At 36.1% G+C, this 26,187-nt stretch overlaps 1 long non-coding RNA gene across 2 annotated transcripts; it reads right to left on the reverse strand.

Annotated features, from left to right (window-relative positions):
- Window positions 1-15,614: 15,614 nt before the first annotated feature.
- LOC137854308 (uncharacterized) lies at window positions 15,615-25,313 on the reverse strand. 2 transcript variants are annotated; one of them, XR_011095082.1, is made up of 4 exons: window positions 23,612-25,313; window positions 21,539-22,923; window positions 20,058-20,139; window positions 15,615-19,420 (listed from the first exon to the last, which is right to left on the reverse strand). It is a non-coding gene; the product is annotated as an uncharacterized lncRNA (long non-coding RNA). The 2 variants fall into 2 exon arrangements; XR_011095081.1 differs by having other exon boundaries at window positions 21,539-25,313.
- Between the last annotated feature and the right edge of the window lie 874 nt (window positions 25,314-26,187).

The following is a 26,187-nucleotide window of genomic DNA, read 5'->3' on the forward strand; positions in this document are numbered from 1 at the left end:
TATAATCTAAGTGTATTTAAAGGTGACAATTTTAAGATGCCAGAGAGTAATGGACTATTGTGATGCAACAGTGGGAGGAAGTTGAAGAGTTAAGGGGAAGAATATAGGACTGTTGGGAAGAATCTGATATTTTACTTGTCTGCAATTTAATGTGAAGCTATAGTGCTCTCTTGTGAAATACATCACAAATAAAGCGTAAAAAAGACACTTGTAAAAAATGCATAGTGACACATTCTGTACGAGAAAAGGATCATCATTTTATTATCCAGCTGCCTACCAGTAGCATAAGTTGGTTCCCATTATTATTCATGTTCTATTTTACCACTTTCCATACCTTCTTTAAGCTTTACCATATGTTACGCACCTTATTTTCCTGAAAAACTTATTACTGGAAACTCAGTGGCATATGTGCAGTGTTAATTGATGATACCATCCTCTGCCTAACATATAAATATATAGCTACTGACTCAGTGTCAATGGGAGCCACAAATTTGGCTACTTAGTATATCTAAAAATCAACTCTTTCAGATGCCTGAATGTGGATTTAGTTTTCTAACTAACTGTGGACAACAACATTTTTAAACAAGCCAATGAGTAACTTCCAAAACAGGTTTTTGGTAATTAGTGCAGCGATTAGATGAAATTTAAACCTTTGAATTCAAGGTAACAGTCCTTTCTCTGCCTACGTCATATAAGCAATTAAGCTTTACATGTACTCAAATGGTGTTATTGTACCTGTCATAAGCTAAGCATCTAGATAGATATTTTCTGCCTGTGCATATTTTGATGCTCACAAATCTGGTGAGGATTCCAGGATGGAGTGGGTTCAGCATTTCTGAATGCCTTACAGAGGTAGGGTGATGCTGCTTCTATGCTGCTTCTATTTGTTGTGCTCTAGAATAAAAATAAAAATAATAAAAATAAATAAAAATAAAAATAAAATAGCTGTAGGCTCCCTGAAAATAGCCTTTGCTCCCTGAATTGTTAAAGCAGTTTACTTTAGACAGGCACTGGACACAGCCCAAAAAATGATCCAGAGCATTGGGATTCCCTGTACCCAGCAGCATGCTCTAATCACCAAGCTCCCTCGTTTACTCTTCTTCTGGTCCCATGACTGTGTTCATCCTAGATGCTCCTGGCCATATTTGAAGGAAACAGTTGGTGTTTGCTTTCTTCATTGAAATATTACATAGATTTGCTACTTCACAGATGTTGACTATTTCTTGATTCACTGAAAGTATTAAAACAACCTCACTTCTTTTCTCTCTTCTCTTTTCAAAGCCTAAATTTACATGCCTTGTGCATTACAATATGATGGAGGAGATGTTGAGTATCTTTAGAAATCTGAAAATATCAGGAATCTCAAAATTCACATTAAACTTAATCAGTCTAGTTAATCTGTTGTTCAACATATTACTTACTGATTGAGCTATTTTTTATTCTGACCTAAAGGAAGGTGTTTTTTTTTTTTTTTTTTTTTTTTTTTTTTTTTTTTTTTTTTTTAATTAGCAAATAATTCTTCTCTGTCTCAGTTGTTTACATTCCTATGTGGCCTGTTTTTTCAGAAGTCATGCAGCCCTTGCCAAATGTACTTCCTGGAATTTCATAATTGTACTCTGATTTCTTTCCTCTCGTACATCTAAACTTTCTTTTCAATTAAAAAGAAAATAATAAAATAATAATAAAAAAGATGAAAAGATGAACTAGGACGGGCTTGTTGGTATCAACATCTACATGTTTTGGGGTATTATGAAATTGAAACAACATGAGGTTAGTTAGAGCCAGTTACATAATTGACTGCTGTATAAAGAAGTAAAGGAAGTGTCTTTTCTCTGCATTGTGTAGGCTTCACCTGTGGAATGCATTACCACAGGAAATAGTCCCAGTGTAATATTATGGCTAAACTTTTTAAAAAGTATGAACATAAGTATTGTCTAACAAATACATCTGATGTGATAAATATTAAAATAAGAATACTTCAGTACACTGACATTATATTAAAAAAAAAAAAAAAAGTAAAGATTTTACAGTGTGTGACTAGTATAGGTTTGTTTGCTTACTTTTTTTTTTGAGTTTGACAGAGAAGGACTGGCTGGTCTCATAGCGTATACCAAGATTCATAGGACTGTTGAGGGTAAAAGGTCCCTTGGTGACCCTGCTCAGATGGGAGTTACCCAGAGCAGGTTGCCCAGGACTATGTTCAGTTAGGTTTTGAATTCTCTAAGGCTAGAGATTCCACAGTCTCTCTGGGCAACCTACTCCTGTGTTTGACCAACTTCACTGTACAAAATGTGTTCCCTGTGTTTAAATGGAATTTCCTGTGTTTAAGTTTGCACCCATTGCCTCTTCAATATATACATAATATGTCAATATATATATAATATGTCAATATATAACACTGGAAGGGCCTGGCTCTCTCTTCTTCATTCTTTTAAAGTGTTGATTTCATAGGAAAAGTGTAAGAGCTTCCCTGACTATCAGCACTTCGTGTGTTGACAGTTGGGGTGAGCCCACTTTGGTGACTGTGAGGTCTCTCCTGTCCACATCAGCTGGCACCCTCTGCTTTCCAGTCCAGTCCAGTCCAGTCCAGTCCAGTCCAGTCCAGATCTTCCTCACTTGTTTTTTGGCCATCATCTCCAACCTCTGTCATTCCTAGTTTAAAGTTCTCATCAGGTTGGCCAGTTCATTAGTAAAGTTCATTAGCAAAGTTCAAAGATCATTCCCAGCTTGGTTGGATGGATCCTGTCTCTTGCTAGCAGTCATCAGTCCTCAAACAAAGTCACATAGTCATAGAAACTGACTCTTTTTGGGGGAGTATATTTTTGTCTGTTTGTTTTGTTTTGTTTTTCAAACGTAGAAATTCCCTTTGTAAGAATACAAAATATACCATATCTTCTTCTATTTGAAGGATACAAACTCTGACATATAGGGAGAAAACATACCATGCCATATGAAAGGAACTGTACTGTCATTCTACCTGTTCATAGCTCCTGGCAGGCAAGAACCATATGATACAGAACAGGCAGAAGTTACAGAGCCACAACTACTTATGAGTGCAGGAGAGCATCTTCTTCTTCCTTCTGGTTCCTGATATTTCAAAACCAGTTTCTCTATTTCCTGTAAAAACTTATTATAGTAACCTTTTCATCATAATAAATTTATGATTCTACTAGACAAAATATTTTTGTGATATTTTTTCCCCCATGTTCACACAGGTTTTTATGTTGATCAGTCAGATTAACTAGTCATTACACAATTCTGGAAATATTGCTTCTTTATCTCCAAATCCTAATCATCTACACAGCTTTTTTTCCCACAAATGTCTAGTTATTCTAGATGGATTCACTGCAGGTGCACAGCACAGTGTCCATTCTTTTGGTTGTTAATTTTGATAGCTTTTTGGATAGGTAGAAACTAACACAAATTATATGGGCAGTACTGGAAAAACTTATATCCCTTCTTCCTCCTCTCCCTTCTGTTGGTCCTTGTTAAATCCTCCCACCATACTTTGAGTTCTCAGTTCCACATCTCACAACGTTGTTAGTCCCTCTTACATTCCTTTGCCATTATTCAGTAACACAGATTCCTCCTTTCATCTTCCTCTACTTCAGGGCTTTCCCCTGGACATTTTCCCTATGGACAAAATTATAAAAAGACACTGTGACAGCAAGAGTAGTCCACCAAATTCCTTTCTTGGAATTTCACATTCCCTCATCATTTGGGTGACATTCCACTGAATTTATTAAGTCCAATATTCTCTAGAGCTGAAGACCTTTAGATTTCAGGGAAAGGGCTACTCTGTTGTTTTTAAGCATTGTGGATGGCTGCCTCCACTTGATCTGCCCTTTGTACTATAAAACACATCCCCAATATATGTCCTCACTGTATGTGCTCTCCAGGATCTGTAGGAGTGTCTTTTGAATGGGTTTCTAAAACCATCATGCCTGTGAGTTCTTTGGGCCATCAGCTAATCTTCCATGTTGAAATTATGGGAAAGGCAATGTTTTTTACATAATTTTATGCGATCCCAGTCTTTTTCCTTAAACAATCCCAGCTGGAAACTGTGACTCTGAGATCTCATGATCAGTGGAGGACACAGAGGAAAGGCAAACCTGAAAAGAAGCTATAGCTGAAGACATTATCATATTCAAACAGAATTAATGTGAAGCATGGATGAATCCATACAAAGTAATTTCAGTGACATTCCTACGAAATAGGCTTTACAGAGCTGTCTTAGTCTAAATTGACTGTACCTTCTTTATTTCTTGATAAGCAGCAGAAAGCACTTCAGTTTTAAAATCACTTTAATGTGTTTGATTCTTAGCAAATATAGTCTACCAAAAAGTTTTTCTATTGCACATTTCAATCCCTGAACATTAGGAGACTCTTTGTTACAAATGATTGGTTCATTTGAACACAAAGCTGTACAAACATCTGACAATGACCTTACAAATCCCTCTTTGTTAGTAAGCCTTTGCTGTTGTTTCTAGCATGTATTTTCTGAAAGTTGTCATTTCTTGCTTCCTACTTTGTCCTGTAAACTCAAAGTGCAGAGTGGCAACTGGTATGGCTTCTCCTGTTTAGAGCCCTGGTGCTAATAGTAAAAATTATGTGCAGAAAGTAGAGATTTTATTTATTTATTTATTTATTTATTTTTCTGTTATGAAGATTTTCACTTTCTGCATGTAAGAAGTATAAAGATCAGGTGTTATTTATAATGTGGCATTCTTCCGAAGGCAGCTGTGGGAAAGCAATGTGTTCTCTGTTAACCCTCAAGCTGCTTGCTTGGGATCTTACTTTTTCCTTACTTGTGAAAATATTTAATGTAGAAACAAGGGTAAATTTACCACCAGCAACAATGAACTTGAATTCTCTAAGACTGTGAAATCATGGAGTGATTTTTGAACAATTGTTGAGCCTTGTCAGGCAGTAACTGTGTGTGTTCTTAACCACTCTTCCTGGGTCTTTTTTTCACAAAGCAATGTCCTGCCTTAAACAAGGCTTTGCATGAGCCAAATGCTTGTAAATGGTTAAATACCACAAAGCAATAAAATAATTGAATACAATTGTTTTGAAAAAGAGTCTAGAAAGCATACTGATGTAAAACCAAGCTGGAGTAACCCAGTAAGAATTATGTTAATATAAATAAAAAATTACTTTTAAAATCCATTCCCAGGCCAGAGGAATACTTAATGAACAGCTGATTTATCCAGTGATGGAGCAGCCTGGTCAAGATTTACATATGGGAATGCACTGTTAGGAAACACTTTGACTTGATTTATCTATCTAGCACTCTGAGGGAAGGCAGATCTAGACCTAGTCCAGAAGATCAAGAACATATTCACTCAACAGGAACATAAAACCAGAGATGATCTCTTGGGATCAGTTTAAGTCCTTAAACAGAGATGTTGTTGGCCATCTCAGACATCTAAAACATCCTTCTTGGTCTCCACCTGCCATCCTGGATGGTTTCCTGCAAGTCATATTGACTTGTATGCTAATCTCATGAGGATGTGTCAGATAGACTAGCGTGTCTACAATGTCAGTTAAGGCCTCAATTGCTCTCCTAATATCAAGCTGAAGCTGCTGGCAGATAGAATTCAGTTCCCAAATTGCCTAAGACCCTTTTTAAAACTACCTAGATCTCCTGACCAGGTCCTAGAAGCTATTCTGTGGTCCTGGTTGTTTGTTTAAGAGAAGTGAATGTAAACTTAAGCTATTCCTGCCAAATTTGTTTTAATTTTTAGCTCAGAAAATTGATTTTTTGTTTGTTTGTTTGTTTTTAGTCTCAAAAGAAAAAAAATACATTCAGGTCATTTAGCTTCTGACTGCTAGTTCAAACAACTCTTGTGTACCTGGTGTTTTCATTCTTCTCAACTCCAGCATAAATATAAACAAAAATATGACATTTTCAGGCCTTATTTTGTCAGGCTAAGTAAAAGTAATCTAGATTATTCATATGTGAACTCTTCAACTTTCAGGGCATCACAGGAGCTTTTTCTGAATCATGTTTGATCATGCTTTCTTGAGCATGGCTTTACCACAGCTGTGCAGTTTTACCAGCTCCTCATAATAAAGTTAACAAACTCCTAATTCACTCTAGAGATTCATTAGCCTTTTCAACATCTTAAAACAGTGGTTAGAGCCAAGTTCTCTTTTGTCCTTTCTAGAACTGTAGGTACAAATGGTGCACATCACTGACAGAGTCAGAGCTGGATTAGTTCTTTACAAAGACTGCAGAAGTAGTATGGAACACAAGTTCTATGAGTAGTGGTTGAAGAAAATGGGGTTGTTAAGTCTGGAGAAGACCTTATTGCTCTCTATAACTACCTGAAACAAAGTGGTTGGGAGCGGGGGGTCAGCCTCTTGTTGCAGATAACTAGTGATAGGACTAGAAGGAATGATCTCAAGTTCTGCCAGGGGAACTTAGGTTGGAAATTAGGAGACGTTTCTTCTCAGAAAGAATAGTCAGGCATTGGAACGGGTTGCCCAGGGAGGTGGTGGAGTCACTTTCCCTGGGGTTGTTTAAGGAGAGGTTGGACTTGTTGCTTAGGGACATGATTTAATGGGTGACATTTGGTGGTAGGAGGGTGATTGGACCACATGATCTTGGAGGTTTTTTCCAACCTTAATGATTCTATGATTCTACATGGAGAAATAAGGAATGAGTACTCAGAAATAATTTCCTAATTCATTTTATGCAAATTACATGTGTTAAATGAAACTGTTGCTCTGCCGTCTACTCAGAGGATGTCTATGAAGGCCACACATGCTAGAAAACTCCTTATCCTCATCTGTTTCAAAGAGTAAAAGACAAAGGTCCAAAGACCTTCCAGACATCAGCCTGAAATATGTTTTTTTTTTTTTTTTTTTTTTTTTTTTTTTATGAAGAATGAAAAAAGTTAGGGCAGGAAGTACATGGTTTCTTGATTATCTTATGCCATCTTTAACTATGAGCATTTCCTTCAGTTTGCAATGCCTTTGGGTCACCTACCTGAATGGAAAGACAGCAGTGACAGCATTTGTATATTTACACTCAGACATGTTTCAGGAACAATGTATACTCAATGGTAGTACATAATGCCCAGTATTAGTCCTGTAGTGGACTACAGATCTGGACTTTTCTATGAAATTTTGACAAAAAATTGGCTCCTGTTTGTGCTGAACTTGAAGTGTCTTTTTGGCTTGGAAATAAATGTTGTTTATTCAGAGGTAGCTTTCTGGCTTTGAAGAGAAGCCTTAGCTACTTTTTGTGATTGTTAAGCTTGTGCTTGTAAACAAACTGATGTGCTGTCAGGCAGATACTCTGAGCTGCTGAAATGCAGATGTCACTTATCATACAGCATGCTCATAGCTATTCCATTACCTACCCACCAGATTTATGGTCATTGCTTTCTGACATATGAGCTTTTTAGTAGATAAAGCCACTATGAATTGTCCTGTTCTATAATCCTGCTAAAACACAAACAGAGAGATTTTATTGACCTTGAAATGTACAGAAGATTAAAAAATCTGGCTGTGAACATAAAACTGATAAAGTATCATAAAATGTCATCTTATACCATAAAAAAGTGTGTCAGAGAGTAAATAAAAGCCTTTTTAAAATTGTGTACTTAGTCACCCACAAGAGTTTCATGAACTTGCAATTTTTATGTCTATGTGTTTTGATGGATTTGGTAGGATAAGAGAATAAATGTAACCAAAATGTAGATGGAGAGATAAACAGATGAATGTATTCCCTATTTATTTATTTGTTTGTTTGTTTGTTTGTTTGTTTTTCAAGTGGATGCTGTGTTGTTTACCATTAGTCATGTTTGCTTGTTTTATACATGTACTACGTCCTTGCTCATGGGGAAGTCAGTCCTACAAAAGTCACCCCAGTTGACTTCAATAGTTTTGAATGGAGACTTGCATTGGTGAAGTTTATCCAGTCTAAGAAGGATGCTTTGATATTCAAAACTTTGCTGCCAAAAGCATAAAAGTTCTTTCAGCTTCATGCCATCTTGCTCCTGGGAAAAACACAACATAAAGTTTATGTTTCCTGATAAGGCTTAACTTCATTTGACGTAATAGAGGTATTTCTGAGAATTCTCTTCTGATTTATGAGCAGATTCTGCTTACTTGCAACTATTCCTTTTTAGTTTGTTTATCATTCTCTAGTCTCATTAGTAAGTATACCATTTTCATCATCTGTAAACCTTGTTACTGAGTTAGTATCATTGCTAACTGAATGTAATAACACAAGTTCCTGAAGAAAGGTATGTTAGAATTTGCTAAATGTTAGGAATCAGTCCTTTAGTAGTACTAGACTCTTTATGAGAGTTGTAAATTTTGGTGACTAAGGGAGTATATTTAGACAGCATGTGATACATAGAGATGCAATTTCTGTGGTCTGAACTGCCTTCCCAGGTTGCCTTCTGTTTCTAACCCATAGATGTCAAAATTCAAGCTGCAGCCTGCATATTGTCAAACTTAACATTTTTTTTTTTTTTTGGCCTATCCTATCTTACCTATGAAGAAATTTCAGATGCTGTTTTTTTTTTTTTTTTTTTTTTTTTTTTTTTTAATTTAAATTGCTTTCCTAGACCACATAACTACAAAGTGTACATAAATGAAATCTTTAAAAACGTAATAGTCTTCATCAACCTGAAATAGTGATTTGATAAACTCAGCTCCATATCACCTTAAAGAGGTGATTAAAGAGTATAGAAAGAAAATTTCAGAATACAGAATACAGTAGTACAGTAGTTTGGAAATGCTCTAGGGAAGTAAAAAGCATAGAGAAAAAAGGGAAGAAAGACAGCAAAAAGAGCAGAATTACGGGTGAGAGAAGAGGGAGACAAAAGCACTCCCCAGGCAAACTGCTTGTACTCAAGCACACATTGTCCACCATTGGTAGGTGATGACTTTGAAAATCTGCTATTGCACAAATTGTAAATAGTTGCTACCTACATCATGCAAAGTCTGCCTTTGTTCCATCTAATCATCTGTTACGTATGTGGGACATCTACTGTAAGCCAAGGTAAACCTTTAGGTTGGAATTGACATTTCAGCTCACTGAATCCATTCCTTCACCCATGTGGTCAGCAACATGAAAGGATGTATATAGTCTGGTTATAAGCATACAACTTCTCTCTTTGACATTCCTTGAATAATCTGAAAATCTTCATCTGCTCTGAATCCAGCCTATAAGGAATTTACCTTCATTTCCACAGAGTACAAGCTAGCTTGCATCACACATTTTCACTTGTCCAAATAAACATAAATCACTTCCCACATGATCAGAATAAGCAGCCATAACATACCTGACTGTTGTAGTTTTACTGAAAGACTGCAATATCATCATGCAACTATGAGGAATGGGCATAATTTTGGGGATATTTTGTAGCTTTCCCATCATTTCCCTATGATATAGTTCTAGCAGACACATACTGTACTTGATGCACTGAAGGAGTCAGCAGAAATGATCGTTTCCTAAAGGTAAGAAGAAGTTAATATCGAAAGAAATTTTAAGAAATATTATTAGCAGTATACAGGCTAGCCATGCAGCAGAGTTCACTGAAGAGAAGGCAACCTATATCAGTCCCGATTAAACTGACAACAAGATATTCGATACAAATAACTGCTAGGCTAAATTATGCAATTGCCAGGTCTCATCTCGAGTTTTACTTCTGTCTTCTTTAAAGAGTCTGGAATGACATTTAGTCATGAGGCAGTAATTAGAAATACTTCTCCCGTTCTGAATTAATATTTTAACAATAAAAAGAAATAGCCAGCCTAATTTTATTTCTTTCACCCTTTCACTGAAAAATCAGAGAGCAAAGAGAGACAAATCAAGAAAAAGTGAAGAAAAAGAATCCTGTATTTGAATCATTTTCACCTATCATACAAAACTGATTTTTTCTTTCTTTCTTTTTTTTTTTTTTCCAAGAATCTTTTTACCTGCCTCCAAATGGGAATTTTCTCTTCTTCTCAATTTGCAATTGAAATAATATTTTTTAAAGTCAACCAATGCAGTTGCTGAAGCTATCACATCCTAAAGCCGAATACACAAACAAATTCAGTCTAACGAAACAAAACTAACCAGCCACCACCAACAATAACTACAAAAAACTATCAGCATCATTAAATGATAGCATCAAGACTAAGAAACATTTAGTGTATATAGGCTGAAATGTTCAGTATACATGAAAGGGTACATAAATGAAGAATAACAATTTCAGTGTCAGATAGAATGTTCCCAGGTCACTATATATAAAAATATAAATACACCTGTGTTAATGACATTATCAAAAATAACATTGTATGCTATTGTTCTTCATTTCTACAATTATTTTTCTGGCATATTTTTCAGCTTATCAGGACTCAGCTGGTGCTGAATATGATATAATGAATCTGCATTTTCTTCTTTGTGAAGATCCTCCTTTTATTATACAAAATACTCTCAAAATACAGGAAGTGCCCATGTAAACTTGTAACACTGGGTTCATGCTTGGAAAACTAATATTTTTCTGGGCTTTAGAAAGGGTAAAGCAAGCTGGCATTTATGTGAGAGCACCACAATTTGAATCTGCATTCTGTAAGTCATATTATTTTTTTTTTTAAAGAATAATTACTAAATAAGAAAATATTAGGCATTTCCTCCATTTATTGGACTTTTTCTTTTCCTTATTTTTTAATTCATTGCTTTATTCTTTTTAGATTAATCATCTCAGTTTCTGCACAGCTAGAGATATATCATGCCAGCACCATATTGGTTTTCAGGCTTCTGAGGGGACTCCAGACATAATTCTCAGGCATTTATGCAAAGGTGCATTTGTAATTTTGGAAAGCTTTTGAAGGTTCAGCCTCTAGGCTTAATATCCCCTTAGGAAATGGAAATTCCTCTCCCATATGGAAATAGTTTCATCTTGTTTGCCTTCTCCTTTACTGCACTGGCTTAATCTACTTAGCTACAGAAAACTGTCAAGTCCAGTTATGAATCTTAGTGTTTACATATGCTTTTTGCCAAAGTTTAGTAGAAGACAAACCACAAGGTGGGCCACTAATATTTGCTAAGAGGTGTTAAAACTTATCATCCAGCCTGGGGCATATCCGATCCCATGCACACATCAAATCCAAGTATCTTTTGCAAAATACTGAATTATCACTACTCTCATCACCTACCAACTTCTCCATTGACACAGCTAGAAACAAAATACTTGCTATCCTCTATTTTCTAATCTCTTACTCTACCATAAGGTTTCAGGTTTCTGTCTGAATTCTACTCAGCTGTCAGGGGTAACACAGAGTGTGGCAGGAGATATAGCACTGTGTTATACAGGGCCATGCCATGTACACAGAAAGGAGATACTGAAAAAATAATATAAAATTATGGAAGAGACATTACTACATTTAGAAATCAAATTTTGTTTCTCATTTGAAGGATATTTTGAGGCAGGTTTTAAGGTCTTTGTAGAATTGGCTAGTTTGATGCATATCAGGGAAGAAATATTATTTAAAGTGGATGAGGATACAGTGAAGATTAGGCTATCAGGAAGATTTGGCTATCACAAAGAGAAAAGGATGCCAATAGCAGACATAGAAATGGAAGAAGAAAAGGAAAAAAAAGAGACACTAAAATTATCTTGACACATCAGAAATGTTGGGAGAGAGTAATTAAAGATGAAAGGAAAATGAAGTCAAAACTATACAGTGGTAAAGACAGCAGTGATATCTTGATGCAGTAGATGTCAGTGAGGCTTTTGCTCTTGCATTGTCAGGATACAAGTTTACCTCTTCTGTCAGAGATGAGGAAAATCTGAACTATGGGCTGAGAGAAAGCCAATGATAAGATTTAAATGGGAGCTGATAAAGACTGGAGCAAGATACAAGAGGGTGAGGCTTACTAAGTGTCCTCTGAATTACATCAGACTTGTTGACAGTGACTGGCTTCTTATGGAGCTGCTAAAAGAAATGCTGCTTTGTGCACAAGACAAAGGAAATTAGGGATGTGGAGTGATTTTAGAAAACACAAATGATTTTCAAGCAATGGGGATGTTGTAGAAGCAATGAAACAAAAGCCACAGGAGGCTGCAGAAGAGGATGAAAAAAAAAATAAAAAAAAAAGATAATAAGAGCCAGAGTGAACTCAGGCGGCAAGGAGGAATACATGGCCATGGATGAGTACAAAGCAGGAAGAAACACTGGGGAGAGAAAAAGGGAGAGGATGTAAAAATGTCACCAAAACTGTAAGCTGACCAGGACTAGGGAAGGATGCTGGTATTCATTGCCAGGAAATAGAGGGAGACCATTTGGGAAAGAGTTTGGTTTTCACTACACCATATTTCAAATAGAGTTAGGAGAGTCAGGAGGATGTAAACAGAGAAATATGCAAGTTAATCTGAAGGGATAACCACACAGATAGATACTGAAAAACATGTGGTAAGTGGATTTGGGTAAAGGATGAAAGTGAAGTGGAAGAAAGGAAAAAGACAAGACTTTGCAAATGGTATCTCTACGCTGAGGAATACTGAGGTGTTCTAGTCCATTTAGTAGAAGCAGGTCAAAGCCTGCTGGAATGTGTGAAACCTACCAACAGAAGATGAATTACCTTGTGCTGGATACCATGCTGTCACAGCTGGATCATTATTAATACAAGATGTAGCTAGTTCATCTTTGTGATACACTGTTTTTTCTCCGACAATAAACTGATGCAAATACAATGTGGATGGAAGGGAGAGAGAAAGGCATTTCGATAGAGAATGCATCAAATAAATTAAAAGTGGAAGACCTAAAAGTTAGATTATATGACTGAAGGCTAATCATATTATGCAAAGACCCAAAGAACACCAGAGAAATAATGATGGGTGAAGGAACCCGCCTAATCTATTCAGTTCCAACAGGATGCCCTGACTTGGCCATTCCCAGGGCTATTGAAAAAAGATCAGACAGTGGCTCCCTGGGGGAAAACCACTGTGAGGAGCCAAGGAAAAGAACACCATGTATGCTAATGGAGATCACTGCGTCCAGGGGCACAGGACTTATTGTAGGGTGTAGGGGACAAAGGATCGCAGGATTTGGTAAAACTTGCAATTGGACCTTTTAAAGGAACTGTGGGAAGATGCAGGACTTATTAGGATATGTTTTGAGGAAGAACCAAAGGAAAAGGGAGGGACTGGGGTGGATCCAGAAAGAGTACACATCTATCCCATTTTGTTACTTAAATACTCTTTCCAACTGTATCCTGGGTGAGCATGCTTTCTGTTTTGTTTCTGTTCATGTGTTGCACTACTGCTAGCAAATATCAAGCTGGGCTGGGTAGTGGATTGGATGAGAAGTCTGAGCACCAGAACCTGAAGAGACTGGGGGGACATTGGAGGGGCATGGAGGTCTGGGGGACATGGAGTTCTGGGGCTCAGCAGCTGAAGATACTGCAAGTCACAGGCCAGCTACTGCCCTCCCACATTGCATCTGTGCTTGCTTAACTACTAGCGAGGAGCAACCCACCAGCAGATTTTGGGTTTGAGTGGCTAGAGAGGAGGAGTGTGCTGGAGCAATCCATACTGCTCATGATTATGGGAATTTTGGGAATTTTGTGCGTGCTGGGAAGGACACTCTGCCTGTGCTGGGCCGCATGCTTGTGTATGTGCGTGTGTGTGTGCATGTGCACCTATTGCACATACAGGCTCAGCCACTTTCCTCCCTCCACTAAGGATGTGGGTCTGCAGAGACCTGCATCCCTGGGGTTGCATCCCCAATGAGGGCTGTGTCCTGTAGCCCACCAGATTCAGCTACTTCTAGTTTATGCATAGGTATGTATTTATTTATATACACATATATATATTTACATGTGCAGTTATTTTTATATATTTTCTTTATCTGAATAAATGCTTGTTTGAATCCTGAATATTATTTTGAAATTTTTATTTTTCTATTTACAAATGGAGTCTTGACGCCATTCCTGGACACTGTAGTTGGAAATATATAACTTTTTATAGACAAGGAGATGTTAACAGAGGACTGTTTTATTTTTCCTGGCACATTTCCAAACATCAGTGATTTAGAGTCAGTGCCTGAATAGAGGTTGTTGGGATGCAATAAAGTTCTGAACTTCTTTTCATTTTAATAAAATGATGTTTTCAACATCTGGAACAATTCTACATTCTCAGTCACAGTTTTATAATACAAAGCATTTGAGGATCATAAAATTTCCCTTTAACACTTTGATTAATTGATGGCTGTCTTGAATCTGCTTGCATCAAAGTGAGTATAAATGGATTTAAGTGTTAAGAAAGTCACTGGCTTAGTTTAAAAGTTGTGCTCCTTTAGCTGTATTTCCCCATGAAATTCTTATACTAAAAAAGAATTCTTGTACTTATATATCGCTTTGTGTGGTATTGGAGAAAGAAGTTTGAAGCATTTTTTATATGTCAGGGATTGGAATGGCTTAATACTTGCATGGTTGTAGCTCCAAGGATGTGTCAATGGAAGCTAATAGCGCACCCTGCCAATTTACTAGAAGTGGCTGAATTAAATCCTGTCAAAATTAATGGAGTTTTATCTTATGTAAATTTTAATAGGTTTTGGATGAACCACACTCTTTTATATTTGATATAAACAAAACCAAAATTTCTCCTTGAATTTTTAAAAATCTCCTTGAAAGATTGTGTAGAATACTCTTGAATCTAACAGTGATGAAAGTTGAAGGACATATTAAGAATATAGCATTGCTCTCTGACAAACCATCCCTGAATATCACATAGCTCTTAGAGCAAGATAACAGACGAGTGTCCATAGTGATAAAATTCCTAGTTTGTACATCCTATGTTACATATACCCAGATGTTTAAGTAAAGATTTCCATCACTCTTGCTTAATCTTTTTAAGTAAAAATGTAGTAATGATAGCTAGAGCAAAAGTAGGCTAGTATATTAGAAATGCCTGAATTTAGCTGCTTACAATGTCACCATATTCATGTAAGCAGGATTTTTCCTATATGTCTGCTCTTCATTTCAGGCTAAATTTCTTTGGAAACTTAAGATTTTTTTTAATTTTATTTTTTTTTAGGTCAATTCTGTGAAGAAGATTAAGAGAGCAGAGTGGATAGTTTTAAAAGTGTTAAAAATTATTTCTAACACTTCTAGGAGGAGCTGCTGAGTGGTTCTGCAGAAGAAACTGAATTTTGTAAAACTTTTCATTTCTCAGCTCAGAATTCTCTTATTAATTGTTAATACATCTGCACATCAAAGGGCTTATAACAGGGAAATCCTTGAACATATCAGGAAGTATCAACCAGATATTTTCTAGAGGATATAATGAAGCAAATGACCCCAAATACTTCTGGAAAACTTATAAACAAGTAGAGAAAAGTTCTGTGTCAACATGAACATGAACAGGCCATCACATTTTTAATGGGAGAAATAGTGACTTTGCTGTTCAAGAAGTTTAATATCTTGGTATTAAACTTAGGAAGATTCAAGCCAAGTTTTAAATATATACATATGGGAGGGGGGGGGGAGAAGGGGAAGAGTGGCCATGTTAGAGAAAATGTCAGCTATTGCAGTAATATTTGCTAATATTTACAAAAATAAAAATAAAAAATTAAATTTCTTCACAAACATTATAAATAAGTCTTAGTAAAAATGTGTTTTTGTATTTTATGTTGCATATCACATCAATTTATCTTGAAGGAGAATGACACGTCAATGTACATCTTGATGGTGGAATTCATGTAAAATCTATATTTGCCATAAGCAAATCTGGCAGTGAGAAGTCTTGTGGAATATTGGCTGATCTTCATCTACTCTGTAGGTGTACATGTAGCTTATACTGTCATGAACATGAACATGCTGTCATGAACATGAGCAGGTAGGTAAAGCTGAAAGGCGCACAGCATCCTCTAGTCACTACCCATATGGCAGTAGAGCAATGGGAGCCTGATGCTTGTTGTGTGGTTAAGGAAGCTTTCAGTGGATCTGGACTGGAAACACAGCTGATTGCTTTGGGCAAGTTCAGTTTTCAGTTGGCATGGAAAATACAGCAAGACTGATTGGAAAGGGTATGTTTATATCCCAAAGAATAGTTGAAAAAAAATATTTCCTCATTTAACATCTTTTCCTCAATTTCACATTCCATAATTTTCTGGAATGTCGGTACTAGTAAAATTCATGCAGGCACATAATTTTTGGGGCCAGGAACCGATCCAGATAATAACTAACCTGTCAGAAGACCAGTCAGTTAGTCCTCTGATCCAGTTCATCAGACAGCCACTGAAAAGTAGGATCAGCACAAGAAAAGTAGCAGGACTGAGACCACCTCCTTTTGGCATCAGCCCCCACTTATGTCAGTTTAGAGTGATCACAGACCTATAACCAGAGTGAGCCAAGTGTTTTATTTCACCCAGTCTGTCAATGACAGAATGACAGATTAATGCAACCAGTTATAGTAACTTCTGTGCTCAAGCCTCTTACACTATTTGTTGTTGCTCTGAAAGATCCAACTTAAGTATTTGAATGTAGTAACATACAAATTCTATTCTGTTTTTCACAGTGGTAAACAAAAGTTTGAGAAACTAACACACATGCATTTTAAAAGTAAAGGAATACATATATTAGCTTTAATTTAAGCTCCTGATATTGATTTTTAAGACCATGTAATGGTTGCTTCACGATTGAAATAGACATTACCGTTAAGAAAATGGGGAGCCCTGGAGACAGAAGACACAGCAGGAAGAATTTTTCGTTTTTTGTTTTGTTTTTCAAAGCTGATCAGGGTTGTGTTTGATCTGCTGGGTTGCTGGTAATGCTGTTGATGCATGAGAATGAAAAAAATCAGACATGAATATCAGGGTCCAGACTGTGCTTGCAAAATTAGAAAAGTTAGAAAAAAAAACGTGCTTTTGCTTGTGTACAAAATACATTTGTTCTGGAAATCATTGAGAGACAGTAAGCGTGGGGAACTTGCAATGCCATGTTTTGACTGTTTATAAAACTTTGGAGTCATCAGGATGGCATTTCTCTTTAGATGTTTGGACCTAATGTGGCAGCTTTTGAATGCCACATCCAATCACTTCCAGGGGATATTCTAAATGTCAGTGGGCAGAACCCTAGGGGTTTGGGTGGAAATCAGAAAGCTGCAGGATGAAAAGGAGGGTGACACACAGAGCCCCTGGCATCTGGTTAGTAAACTGAGCAACTTTAATTGTCTATAAATCAAAGACCCACTCTCAGAAAACTATTAACACATACCAGTGAAACAATGCCCTTGTTTTAGCTATTCTCTTTGGTTTTTCCAATATACTGTCGAAGAGAAAGACAAATCAGGCAAAATACAATTGTGAATGGTAGATGGTCTACTGGAGGGCTGGGAAGTGGGAACATGCAAGAACTCTAAGTGGGGTGTAGGTCCTGAGAGGGTCCAAGGAGAGAGGAGCAAATGAGAGGGTTTGATATGGAGTGGCAGGGGAGTGGGGAGCTGGGGAGCATAAGTACTCAGGAAAGCAGGACTCAGGTGTTTAACACTGTGTTCTTGGTATAAACATAGCTGCACACTGGGAAATGGAGACAATCCTTGGCCTGGCAAAAGGAATGCACAGGCTTAGGTTAATTTAGTGCCACGGTGTAATATCAGATACACTAAGCAATGGAAAGAATGCCTAAAAATGAGTGAATACTGGTGAAACAAATCTTGGGGGAATAAGAACAATAAGATGGAAATGTGCCAATAATACCACTGGATGGTAGTAAGAGAACTATTACAACATCAGGAACTTCATCATACAAGAAGAAATTACTAATTCTCTGTGTTTCATACTGCCCAATTATTTGACTGTTAAAGGTCTGAACTGAAATCCATTTGGTATTTGATATTAGAGCGCATTGGATCAAGACTTCAATTCAATTAAGAAATTGATCTAGTATGTTGCTTCCTATTTATATTAAAGAAGGTAAGAAGAGATATATATCAGTTTTCAGTATCAGAATTGTCTCTGCTTTAACATATAATCACTGTTTTACTTCATGGCATTTCTGTTCTGGAAAACTTATTAGTACCAGAAGAACTAAACTATAGAGAAAAAGAGAACCACAAGAAAACATCCAGAGTATATAAATGCCACTTCCAATAATATAGAACTAAACAATTTCCTTTAAAAATCCCAGTTTGTCAAACACTGAAATGAATTATGTCCTATTGCATTAAGAGCTAAAAGCAGCAATTGGCACACTCCATCCTCAACTTCCACATTCATTCAGATGTAAATCTGAATTGAAGTGATAGCAACAGAATTTTGCATGCAAGCAATTTGGGAAGAAGCATTCACAATTTCTCACGCAATCTGGATGGATGTGTTCTCATGCAATTCATGCTGGATGGACAGAAAGTCACTGAAGACGTGTGCCAGGGTTCCTAGCACTTCCAGCCGGTATTGGAATTACATCAGAAATTCTGTTTTTTATTTTAAAATAAAGAATAAGCTTTAAGTCCTCTGGTCTGAAAAGAATATCTTGAGTACCTGGTCTTGGTGCAATCAGTACCTAATTGCAAGGAAAACATTTCCTTTTCAGCACTGGAGCACTAACTTCAAGATCCACAGTTTGAGGGGCAGAAGGGAAGTCACATTTGCAAACTCTGGTCCCAGGTGAAGTTGTTTTACATAAGGAAATCAGCAGCAAGACAAGTGGCAGTGACCCTTTCACCCTCCCCTAGAGGGGAAAACGGCAGAAAGTCCAAGACAACATACTTGTCGGGGATATGATGGTGGTGCAGTCCCTTCAGACCTAAGGAATCTTGGAGCAGACAGATTGGACAACATCTAAGGGCAATGGGGTAGTATTCATTTTCTTAATCCACCTTCCAAAACAAATTAGTCTGATGACATCTTCTGTGGAGAAACCTTGACCAGAACTATGGTAAGTTCTTGGTAGAAGAAAGACTGGTTTTAAAGAAGAGAAAGCACAGATCATTGCCTCTAGCTCTCTGGGATGAATGGGAAGCTCTGGTACCAGGCAAAGTCTGACCATCATGCATGGAATCCCTTAATTGTCTTCAATATTTGACCATGCAGTTCCTTTGATGAAAGTATATACTATTTTGTTAGAGATCTCATTTCATAACAGATCTAATTTCACTGCTTGTTCTGCTCTATTCCATACTGTATTTCAGGTGGACTCTTGGATGAGTAGCCAACTGGATGACTGTCTTCATCAGTGCATGAAATATCTGTGACATATTTTGCTTGTTCCCTCTATGGATCCTCGCTGAGTATGCAGGGTGCTGAAGATAGACTTGTGTTCTTCAGTGCAGTTTCATTTTTCAGCTTATTTAAGTCAACGTGAAAGAACTATGCCATATAGCTGGATTGGAAGAGCATGTTGCTTTTGAGGTGTTCAGCCACTGAGAGAGCTGTTCAGCCCAGTTTCCAGGAGTATTCTGTGTCTCACCTAGACAGGTTTTCATTTTGTACAATTAACTACTTTTATCAAAAAGCAGAACTGTTAACCAAATTCATATTGTGTTATTTTGTTCAACAAAAGTTATATGGATTACAAATTGGAGACTTCTTATTGCTATAAAATAATAGCATTGAAATGGCTTTGAAAATTCAAAAAGAACAGCATTATGCTAGGACTGAAAAATAAACTACAAGTCTATCCTAGTACTATTGTCCTCATGAAGAGAAGCACAAAATTTAAGCAGGCATTTTAGACAGAGAAAAGCATTGGATTGAAACAATTAATGGAGCAATAATATGAAATGACTCTGCACTCACTTCTTTCCAGAGATGTGGAGGTCAAAGTTTCATTGATACTGGTGACAGTCCAAATCCAAATTAGGTAATGGCCAAAAGGGTTTCAGAAAAATCAGAATAGTCTAAAGTCAGTATCACGCAATAGTTAAGCATGACATGATATAAAATATGTTATAAATATGCTGGTATTTTATATTCTGCTTGGACTCTGGAAAGAGGTGACCTCTGGGAAGATGCATTGTTGCATCTCTTCTCATGGGATAACTAGTATAATAGCTAACAGCTATTAATGCATTTTGGCATATGTGATGTGTAGATACATTACTTACTTGTAAAAAGCCTTTTTCTTGAAGTTTCTCTAGGTGTTGACATTACAAAATTCAGCCAAAAGGTAATGAACTATTAGTCTTTCTAAAATACCAAGACAAATTAATACAGTAAGTAATAAGTAGCAAATAAGTAAGCAGGCAGAAGGTCTGTTGATTCTAAATAAATCATTAGAAACATTGCACTGCTCATCTAGAGATATATTAAATTGTCCCAAGAACATTTTTTATATTTGTTTCTTGTTCTAAGCAAAAATAGGAAATGAAAGCATCCCTGATGGAAATGTACTTGACCACACAGACCAGCCCAAATAATGCTTTTCTTATTTCCTTGTTTTTTAAATAAACACTCCTCAACCAAAAGTTTATCTTTCTCTGCCTGGAATTCTATTGTATTAGTCATTCAGCTGCACACAAAAGCAGTGAACATTCAGTGTGCGTGTTGCACTGCAAGGAGACATACGGCATTTATTATAAATGAATTCCAAATAATTAGTGTAAGAGATCATGAAACGTACATAGGAAAAAAGATTGCCTGAGTTGTATTGCAAACAGGAGGGGGTCCAGGACATTAACAGACAATCTGCACTACTGCTTTTCCCTGAGGGGTCTTGTACAGGTGGTTCATATTTCTGAAGTAGAAACGTATGCTGTATGAAATGGAAAAGCTCTCTTAAATTTTTTCCACTACATCATTTCAATTTTGATTCTTCTTGCCTCTGTTGTGCTTTAGAGGTAGGCAATTGGTTTATTAGTGCTATCATTACTTCATTTTGGAAAACCGCTGCCTTTTATATCTGTCACTTCCACCTTAGAGAACCATCATTTCCTAGCTGGCCCATATCTAAACGCAGAAACTGGAAAAAGTAAAGATAATGATAACTGGTGCATGAGTTAATGGGAGAAGAAAAAAGAATCAAAATTTGAATGTACTAGGACCTAAGCTGTCTTGATGAGCTGGCATATATCAGAAGATATGGCACTACAGAGAAAACTTTAGAAAATGATCTCCTTGAGACTTTGTGACATAACATTATCAGAGCTTTTTGCATGATAAAAATCTCTTTTTAATTTTTTTTATATATATAATATATATTATATATATTATATATATTTCCTGGTATATATATATATATATATACCAGGAAACATGTATGTCACGTATACAAATAGATTTATGTATGAAGCCCATTATATGAGTTGTCTTTGGGAGACATACCTTACCTGATATGTTGAGGCATAGTTAGACTTACTCACTGATGCAGAAAAAAAAAAACAAAAAAAACAAAAAACAAACAAATAATATATTATTATTATTATTATTATTATTATTATTATTATTATTATTATTATTATTATTATTATTATTATTATTATTATTATTATTATTATTCTAAAGGATTTGTACTATCTATGCTCTATATAAAGTTAGGTTTATCCTGAACTGTGTTATCAAATAAAGGCCTCAGGAAAGAACTACTTACAGGACAAATGAAAAAGAAACCCAAATATCCTTTGAAGTATTCTGTTTGAAGAATGGTACCTTACAAAAATACTTTTTGCTGGACAGAAAGCTGTTCCAAATTTCTGGCAAAGCCCAAGCCTCTTTACTGTTGTAAAGCTTATTCTCTCTATGAAGAACACCATTTTCCAGATTACTACTGTACAGTTGCTGATTGTTGAAGTCAGGCTGGGTCACGCTAACATTGTTGTTTGTCCCATGTAGTGCTGATAAAGAAAGAAATAAAGGTGAAATGTTTATGAAAGTGTGTTTTCAAATTGGCCAGAAAATGAAGTTAGCACACAAAAAGTTGATAAAATGTATTGGACCACAAAAAGGCAAAGTAAAGTAATGAAGCATTAATGGACCATCCTTAAAACTTTCCAGATCTCAAGATTATTTCTAATTATTTCTAATCTCCAGAGTAGAAACAAACCTACCACAATTAACTGACCAGCAAAATGTGAGCAATGAGATAGGTTAAAAAAACACATTTGATGGTGCCATACTCAGGAAAACGCTGGAGAGTAGCAACTTGAAGCTTAATGTCTTTTGTTCAAAACTCACTAAAACCCATTTGAAAATGCACAGATATTTTTCTTCAAAAAATGAACATTCTACATGGTCTTTCAGGACAAGAAGAGACTTCTTCAAATCTTTAATCTAGAAGGGTCCCAGTTATGTTCATATGCTCATAAACCACAAGGTCAAAGTTTTTGTCTGGATTTTTATCCTGGGCCTCATTCAAAGCCACTAAACTCAATGCAAAACCTCTTGGTGACTTCATAGGCTTTGAATCAAGGTCCAGGCAGCTACTGAGTGGAGTGTATAACAGACTTTCTATCCTGAAAGAATGATCTCATTTATGAACAAAAACTCTTTCTGAGAAATCTCACATATTTTCAGTGAGTGTTAAAAGGCTTTGGTAGGTATGGTTAGTAGGTGACTAATTAGTACCATGTGTCAAAATTGAGATTTCTCTAACAAAAATCTTGTACATATCTTAATATCTCTATTTACTATTTCCTATTAGATAGTAGACATTCCTCTACCAAAATAACAACACGTAATTTGTCTCTGTACTGTGCAGGGAGTCTAGGGCAACCAGGAAACATGTATGTCATGTATACAAATAGATTTATGTATGAAGCCCATTATACGAGTTGCCTTTGGAAGGCATACCTTACCTGATATGTTGAGGCATAGTTAGACTTACTCACTGATGCAGAAAGTACAATGGATTGAAAACAAAAGCAAAAGAGTATAGTAAGATAACTCCAAACCACAAGCAGAGCAGAGGACACCATTCCAACAGCACTATGATTTACTGCAAAGTGCTGCTTTTGATAGCCTTGATATTCTTTTTGTCTGGATGCAAAAGAAATAAATCTTGGTTAAAACTTCCTAAAGATGAATACAGTCAAGATTTCATTTTAGATGGCAGTTACGTCAGAATTGGTGTTCTGAAATTCTGGAGACTCTGAAGTTGTTGTTTTGATATCCTATTTAATCATATAAAATACATTGTGAAGAGCCAAATGAGACAACTTCTGAAGATAAAGCCTCAAATTTGTGGTGTAATATGTCTTCCTTCATGCCAGTATTCACAATTCATGAGGGGAATCAGCACTATTTATTTTTTTTTTTCATGAGAAAATAATAAGAAACATGAAAAGAGAAAATACTCCAAACAAAGTAGAAACTTGTTAAGCCAAAATAAGAAACCTTATCTGAGCATTTTTTCTGAATGTAGTTACTTTTAGAACTTAAGGTATGAAAAGTCTATTATGTAGTCCAATATTCTATGTTTCAGGGTCCAATACAATTCTATCCCAAAGTCAGACTAAGAAGCCAAATACTTTGTATTTGACCAAAGTAAAATATCTGACAAAATCTATCTAAGAGAAATAGTTGAGACTGGCTGTTGGTTATTTATTTCAATGGGCTGTTCTTAGCTGACACAAGTAGATAAAACATATACAGGGACACATAGTTTAAAGTTTATTTATCCCTATCAACAATCAAGCTCACAGAGAGAACCATGAACACTACTTACCTATACTGCTGAGATCTGCTTTATGTTATAAACACTTTTGAGAAAATAAGACAAAACAACAGACAGGACCAGAAATACATAAAGGAATTCTGTGTGTTTCTGCTCATATCTTCCAGAATATTGTATAAGGCATAATCCACAGGAGAGTACAGATGTTGAAGGCCAGTGTGTTGGGAATTTTATCTACTTCAGATTTGTAAAAGCTCAAGATGTTCTACTTAAAAAAAAATAAATATATTCCCAATTAATAGCTAACACAGATGTCAGTGGTTAGATATGTACCACAGTTGCATCTTTTAGAGATGTTTTCTGCTTGGGAGATAATGGTGCACACATTTAGAGATTCTCTGCTGGAATAAAGCCTTTTCTCAATGGTCCTGCTAAAGTCCATTTCTATTTTTAAAGCTTCTGAAACTATGCTCTTATTGTAGTTCCAAGATGCAGTCGTCTAGGTAATTGATGCTCTGGTGATGTGATAAACTCCCATGAGCTGTAGCAATTCCATTTGATTCACTTTAGCTGAGACAATAAAGAGTTTTAAATTAAATCAATAAAGGTCATTTTATTTAGACAAGGATGATTCTTCACAGAGACTGTCCCTTCAGCACAGAAAAATAAAGAATTATTGTTCACAAGGCAATAATTTTTCCCTTTGTTTCAAGTTAAGAGATCAAAAAATAGCCTTTTCTCCTCTACCAGACAATATTGGTTAACTGAAGGTGAGTTCAAGCACTTAGAGAGGTTTGTTAAAAAAACAGTGCATTGCTTTTCATCAATTGAGTGGACAAGATGGGTGTTCTGTCATCCTTAAACACAGTTATGACTTGACTGAGCAATATGGTATACACAGCAAAAGAGCCTCTGAGGGGAGACACAAATATGCCATAAGCTATTATTAAAATAATAATAATTAAAAAATCTATGGCAGATGTAGTGATATGTTTTGGCTTGTTGTTTGAGATTGCTCTTAGAAGTTGACAGTGAGGCACCCTCCAGAGCTGCCTTCATGCTGTGAGAAGGGTGGGAAGAGAAAGGAAGAGAGAAGCAAGCTGTGGGAGTGCAGAAATTTACTTTTGAGTACATGAAGGAGCAGTATTTCTGAATATCAGCACTTACACATCAGGATTACAGTTCCACATTGTATTAATGGGGAAATTTTGGATGGAAGTACTCATATTGTCATGTGTTCTCCTCAGGGCAAGAATGTTTTCGCTCTTGTATTTTGACAGCCAAAACAGATTTGCTGCAAAAGAACAATTTGTAGACTTTTCCATTTTTAATCGAGCAAGAGCCAAAAATGAAGTCTATATCATTTCCTTGTGTCTTCAGAAATATTATATTTGGGGGGTTGGTGTAGCCATGGATTCCCACATAAACTTCAAATTCAACATCAAGTTAGCAAGATTTTGCCACTAATATTCCCACAGGTTGGTAGACTTCTTGCAAAAGAACAAGAAACTAGAAAAGAACAAAAGACAGAACAAGTATGCTTGGAACTGCTTACACTGCATGGAGACACTGCTCTTAGTTGGACTTGTCTGACTTATGAAGGGCCTGGGTAACCTGGGTACTCTGATAACAGGTCCATGTGCATTGGTCTTTAGATTCATGCAACCTCAGTTTTCTTGGTAATTTATAGCTATTGCAATATATTGCATCACTGCATAATTAGGTTCTAATTCTGATCTGATAATCAGCTCAAGGTAAATACAAATGTGCAAAAAAAAAAAAAAAAAAGATTTTTGTGTCTGCAATAGCATGATCAAGATCAAAACCATAAAAAAAAAAAGCTCAGAGATCATCGCCTTGTATGAACTGATCTGACTCCATATTAATTTTTAACATTAATTTTATAATGTAATTTGTCCAGCAAATCTTGCATGATAAGCAGAAATACATGTGTTTTCCCTAGTGTGCTTAACTCAGCTAATTCAGTGAGGAGTCTCCTGGACTGTTAAGTACTTCTTGGACATATTGCAGATCATTAAGATGCATGCTGAAAAGTGTATTGGGTATTTAAAATGCAATCTCAATATGTATTTTTTTTTTCTTGTGAGAGAACAAGTTTTCAGGAAATACTGCTCATAGGGGAGAGAGAAAATGTCAGGCAATGGCTTTGAAAAATGGTTTGATATCAAGTGAAGATTAAAGACCCTATTGTATTGTTTCACAATGCAAGATGATTTATATATATATATATATATATATATAATCATAGACACTGTCAAAAATCAATAAGTAAATTGAATGCGTAGAAACAAATTCATTATTTATTTTTGACACAGAGGAGGGAATTAGGACCTGTGTAATTACTTCTTGACCAATGGAAGTAATGGAAGAAACGCTTAAAATGTCTAATTATCTTGAAGCAATGAGATAGGTTAAATACACTTTTGTTCTTCCTCAGGATGTGCATCTATTACACTTTTAATAACTGTGAAATAAAGTGTGAAAAATTTTTTTTTGCAAGACCAAGGTTTTTCAATTTAAACATCTGTGAAAATTAATAATCAAGTGTGAGATTCCTAGAAGATGCTTTAACTTGTCTAAGTGAGTAGAAGAACAATATGCAAAAG

Source organism: Anas acuta, chromosome 3 (assembly GCF_963932015.1).
Source record: "Anas acuta chromosome 3, bAnaAcu1.1, whole genome shotgun sequence".
Lineage (NCBI taxonomy): Eukaryota > Metazoa > Chordata > Aves > Anseriformes > Anatidae > Anas > Anas acuta.